Genomic DNA, 6,016 nt, shown 5'->3' on the forward strand with positions numbered 1-6,016 from the left:
TGCCTGTACGTACGCAACCTCCTTTGGGAGCCCGTTCGAACTAACCACGGAGAGACCCGCAGAGTCCGAAATAGCCAGCTTGCAACGCCATAGACTTCCATAGCATTGGCAGGGACCGCGCTGTCAGTTCGAATTATGCGGATTTTCGAATTAACGGGGTTCAAATTAAAGAGCTTTTACCGTATACACAGAATGGTCCAAGAGTTCAGTGAAGCTATACTCACCAGCTGATTTCAGGCTTAGGCGCTCCGAAAGCTTTAATTTGTCAATGACGAGGCCACAGTGACGACTGTAATCATTCATGGTATTTGTCTTTTCATTCAGGGCATTGAAGACCTTTGTACTGAGGCCAAAGCCACCCTTGAAGCGCTGTAGGTACTTTTTCAGGCAAGTTCGCCCTAGTAGAGCCGTAATGTATTCTCTGCGGAGATGTTCATACGGCCTAGGCCTTCGCATCCTCATCAGCATATATTCTAAAATCCACCCATCGTAGTACTACATTCCTTTATGTGATTCCTTTTGTGTCGTGAAGCAAGGAAACAGCCAGTTGCTGTTTTGAGGGGAGATTTTGCTGTTAAATAAGTGTCTTCACTAAGAGCCTGATTCCGCTCTTTCATATCAGCCACCTCTATCCTTGCATTTGCCACTCTTTTCTTAGACCAGGACAGATTTTGAGAAATGTTTTCGCACTGTTTCTTTTCGTCAGATTTCCTGGCAGTTCCACTATGCTTTTTTTCATTTTGCTGCCCTCTTGGTTTTGAGCCAGAATTCTTTGCTACTTCCAGAAAGCAAAGGACTCGCTTTCGAACCTCGCGGATTACAAACACTTCTCAGCAAAAATCGTGCCTTTTTAGGAAGTGTGCTGTCCTGAGGCCGGTTTTATGCCGCAGCCACCACAAAGATTTGTCAAGGCAACTTCATTGATCAAGGTTTCGGCTTCTTCGCAAGTTGTGACGATGTGTTTAGACTTCTCAAGTTAATCACACACGCACAAGACCAGGTTGCTGCCTTCCAAAGCGAAAAAACTCAGGGGGGCACTTTATTGACCTGAATTGCGGTGAGGCGGAAGCCTTAAGCGCGGTGTTGCTGCTTGTGCCACTGATGTGTGGTTACGATGTTAAGCTTCGCCTCTAAGAGTGGAACGCTACAGCGTCTTGCAGGGGAGTCCACAGAGCGCCATTCCTCGTTCGGCTCTACGCCTTGCTCGTCGGTAAATTGGTTTTTGAGGAAAGGAAATGTATCTGTCTCGCATGTCTCGGTGGACACCAGAACCTCTCCGTAATGGTAGAGAGGAAGATGAGAGTGAACGAAGACACCGTATTCACTAGACGCGCCTTTGTTCATTCCTAACCATCGAGCTGGCATGGAGAAAGACGAAGACAGCGTTCCGAACGGTCGCGTTTTTTATGCTCTCCGCAGAAATGGATAAATCGGCCCTAGTCCGAGGTACTGTTGCGGCTTCTGCTGCCAGTAATACTTACCGTACTGTTCTTCCCCGTCTGCCTGCTGGTAAGCTGGTTTTTAACTCCGTATTTCTGCATGCGGACCTTGCTGGCCGTCCCTATCGTGCCCAGGACTTCAGAGATGCCTTACGGGGTGTCGTTGACCTCTGTGACATCAGCTCTATCGGACAGTTTCAGATGTCTCACGTATGGATGATAACATGCAAGACAGCGTTATCGAAAGCTAAGCTCGTGAGCACTCAGGAGTTACAAGTTAAAAACCGCCGTTGTCTAGTGATTGACCCGGAACCGAAGACAGTAAAGCTCAAGATACTTTGGCTCCCTGAACATCTTGAAGATTTTTACCTTCGGGACGCCCTTCGCGCTTGCGGAACGATTACGTCCATCACAGTGGAGCACTGGAGGGTTCCAGAAATGGAGGGCATGCGCACCTTGAATCGAGACGTTGCCTTGACTCTTGCTGATGGCGTCACTGTCAACGACGTGCCTCACATTTTGACAATTTGCGGTGTACAGTGTCTGGTTTTAGTGCCAGGAAGGCCACCACTGTGTCTCCGTTTCCACAAGGTTGGCCATATACGCCATCATTGCCGCACTCCTCGGTGTGATGATTGTCGGCGTTTCGGCCATACTACAGAGTGTCGTATGCTGATAAGCTACGCGGTGGCACCCGTGCCATGGACGACGCATTGCAGGAGCATTTGATGGACGCAACAGAAGTTTTGGATGCTGCTGGTGGCACGCCAGCCGTTGCGCCCATTGACTCAGCGACTACCCCGTTCCTGCTGTGCAGCATGAGCCTACCCAGCCTTCACAGATGGTGCAGCTGTCTGCAGATGATGAGCGTCGATGCCTGGCGGAGCAGGCTCCAGCTATATGTAGTGTCAGTGATGGCACTCTTGGCGCACGTGCCTGTGCTGTGCGTGGGCCAGAGGAAGACAAGGACGACGGTGTGGCTCCGGCGCCGAGTGTCTGCACTGCTACATCTTCTGAGGCTCCTGCCGGATGTGCCACACAGGTAACAGAGTGCCAACCTGGCACTTCACTCCCCGACAGCAACTGTGATGCCGATGAGCAAATTTTAAGTGCGGCCTCGAAGCGCGGTGTGTCTCCGAGTTCTGCCTCCTCTGAGGAGGACAGTGTGCCCGCCAAGCACAAGTCCCGCCGTCGAAAGTCAAAGAATAAGAAACCTCCTCGGCGCTCCAGATCAAGGAGAAAGGGCATCAACTCTAGGGAGGTCTCACCTTCCGGAGTGATGCCCCCAGACACCGTGGATGCCTGATTGAAGCTCCAGTTAGCCACCATAGCGTCTAACCAGCAGTTGACTGTCGCAACACTCAACATATGTGGACTCCGTTCAAGGCAGAAACAGGTACAGTTACGCCGATTGCTTTGGGGCAATCGGCTAGACATTGTCGCTATTCAAGAAACTAAGATAGAAAGTGAAGTGGATACAGAGATAGCCCTGCGACCTTTCCTAACAGATTACAACGTCTGTGTGTCGCACTCAGTGGGTCTTTCGGCAGGTTGCTTTCTTTTCTTAAAGAAGAGTCTACCTATTTCTGACTTTAAGTACCAGGTTGACATAGAAGGGCGTCTGATATGTTGTGACTTTCGACTGCATGGCGAGTCGTGGAGGGTTATCAATGTGTATGCTTCAAATAACCCGGTGCAACGAGCAGTTTTTTTTCATGCCATTGCAACTCTCCTTATGATCGTTATGTCGTTTTCATGGGTGACTTCAACTGTGTGTGCGACCCACGCGATCGCACAGGTCCTAACCAAAACGCCGATAAGAGCTCTGGTATATTATTGTATATTACCGAAAACGCAGGTTTAATTGATGCCGGATTGCCATCCGCCTTCACATACATCAGAGGAGCCTCACATTCACGCCTTGATCGCATTTACGTTTCCGTAGATCTCCTTAAACGGCGCATTTCATGTGATGTCAAGCCTGTTTCTTTCTCAGATCATGCTATGGTCATTGCGCGGATTGGAGAATGCGCCCGTCCCAAATTTCAGCCGCAGTGGGAACTGTGGAAGCTTAATTCCGAGCTTCTAAATGGTGAGCATTTTCAGCAGCGAGTGATGACAGCTTTGGAATCTTGCTTGGTCATGGATGTCCCATTATTTGCAGCTTGGGAGATGTTTAAGCTAGAAGTTCGTAGCATAGCTATTGAGATCGGCTCCGTGAAGTCATATCTTAAACGTGGTGAGGAGAAACGGTTACTTCAGAGTCTTTATAATCTGCATGCGCTTGAATGTGAGGCTCCTGGCTTGTACACAGAGGAAATTGGTGCTGTTAAGTGCAACCTTCAGAAGTTTGATGCAGAACGCTATCGTGCGGCCCGTGTACGATCCCGCAGCAACCGTGCTCTGCACTCTGAGGAGCCTACTAGACAGGCCTTCCTAGATGAGCGTCGTCACGTGGCTGCCAAGCGAATTTCTGAGCTCTACTGTGGTGGTGCCCTGGTCACAAGTACATATGTCATAGTTACCGAGTTTGAAAACCACTATAGCTCTCTGTTTGCTGCCACGTCTAGCACTGCTGATGATGATCATATAGCGCGATTGGTGTCCATGATTAACCCACTCAATGAGGATGAGTGCAAGGCAATAAGTGGCTCTTTAGAAGTGTGTGATGAAAGGCTAGTTGGTAAGACATACTGAAGACACAAAACTACGCAGGAAACAGGACACAGGACTCGTCCTGTCTGCTTCTTTTCTGTGTCCTGTTTCCTGCGTAGTTTTGTGGCTGTTTAGGCTTGGGTGAATTGCAAGATGCAATTGATCAATTGCCGCTTTCGAAAACTCCGGGGCCTGACGACCTCTCAGGAGATTTTTACAAGGCATTTAAATCCGTTCTAGCCCCTGTCCTGCTCCGAATTTTTGAGACAAGTATTGATGTTGAATTTCTGCCTCAGTCATTTACGAAAAGTCATATTGTCTTTATACCAAAGACCGAGGATACGGAAAAACTTCGATTTGTAGATGGCTGCAGACCAATCACGCTTTCTAATGTAGATTATAAGATTTTTGCTAAAGTACTGTCAAACCGGCTGCAGCTTGCAATGTCTACTTTGATTGGGCCTCATCAAACATGTGACTTGAGGGGACGATCAATACAATCTAACCTACACGTAGCGCGTACGGTGTTGTAGTATTGCAGTGACGCTCAAGAACAATTAGCAATGCTGCAAATTGACCTTGGCAAAGGCATTTGATCGAGTGTGCCATTCATTTCTTTTTGCACTTTTAAATCACGTCAATCTCGGTTCAATACTTTCATTTAAGGCAGACAGCTGGGCTAGTTGGTGTTTAGATTGAGAGGACATAGTAGTAGCGCTTAAAAACAAGGACGACAGGGTAGAGAAAGACAGCACAGGCGCTAGACATCAACTGACTTTATTCTCGAGAACAACAACGAATTTATAGGCGACAATCAGGAGCATAAAAAATCAACTTTTGAATCGCATGCGTGATGTCACTTCCCGATACAAGAACCTCAAATCTTTAGTGCACAGATAAACATTCGGTTTGCTCACGCAGGTTTGCCGTTCCGAGTGAATGAGAAAGGCTTCCAATACTTCCCGCTCTTTCTGATCTGCACTGACATAAATCACACGTGTCTGCTCAAGCAAAGGGGTACATTTTTTGTCATCATGTTTACAACGTTTGCAATGTGCCGCCAAGTGTCCCGGACCTGATATCGCAGCTGCCAAATTGTTATGCTCCATGAGGCGAACATTGATGCAACGGCCGGTGTGGCCGATGTAGCACGGGAAGTATTGGAAGCCTTTCTCATTCACTCGGAACGGCAAACCTGCGTGAGCAAACCGAATGTTTATCTGTGCACTAAAGATTTGAGGTTCTTGTATCGGGAAGTGACATCACGCATGCGATTCAAAAGTTGATTTTTTATGCTCCTGATTGTCGCCTATAAATTCGTTGTTGTTCTCGAGAATAAAGTCAGTTGATGTCTAGCGCATGTGCTGTCTTTCTCTACCCTGTCGTCCTTGTTTTTAAGCGCTACTACTATGTCCTCTCAATCAATACTTTCTACTGGCATACGCCTTTGTTACAAATCCTGTACCACGCGCTTGATTGTTAATGGCTGTCTCTCGCAACCAGTCCCAATTCAGTCTTCGGTGAAACAAGGGTGCCCACTGTCTCCGCTCCTGTTCGCATTATACTTGGAGCCACTTTGCATAAGTGTTACAAACAGTAGAGCTGTCAATGGTTTCCGAATAATGGGCCACGAACTGAAGGTATTGGCTTATGCAGATGACCTTGCGTTTTTTTGTACTGATAAGCCAAGCATCGATGAGGTTATTCGTTTAACGGAGGACTTTGGTTCGGTGTCAGGAAGTCGGATTAATCGCTCTAAGAGTTGCGGTCTTTGGTTTGGTAGCTGGGGTTCGACACCTGCTGAGTATGCTGGTATAACATGGACATGCAGGCCACCAAAGTACCTTGGCGTCCCTTTGAGTGCCTATAAGCATAGCGCACATTATTGGAAAGACCGCGTGTCAACTCTTCAGCGCTATGCT

Source organism: Amblyomma mixtum, chromosome 7 (assembly GCF_055824585.1).
Source record: "Amblyomma mixtum isolate Tamu chromosome 7, ASM5582458v1, whole genome shotgun sequence".
NCBI classification, from domain to species: domain Eukaryota; kingdom Metazoa; phylum Arthropoda; class Arachnida; order Ixodida; family Ixodidae; genus Amblyomma; species Amblyomma mixtum.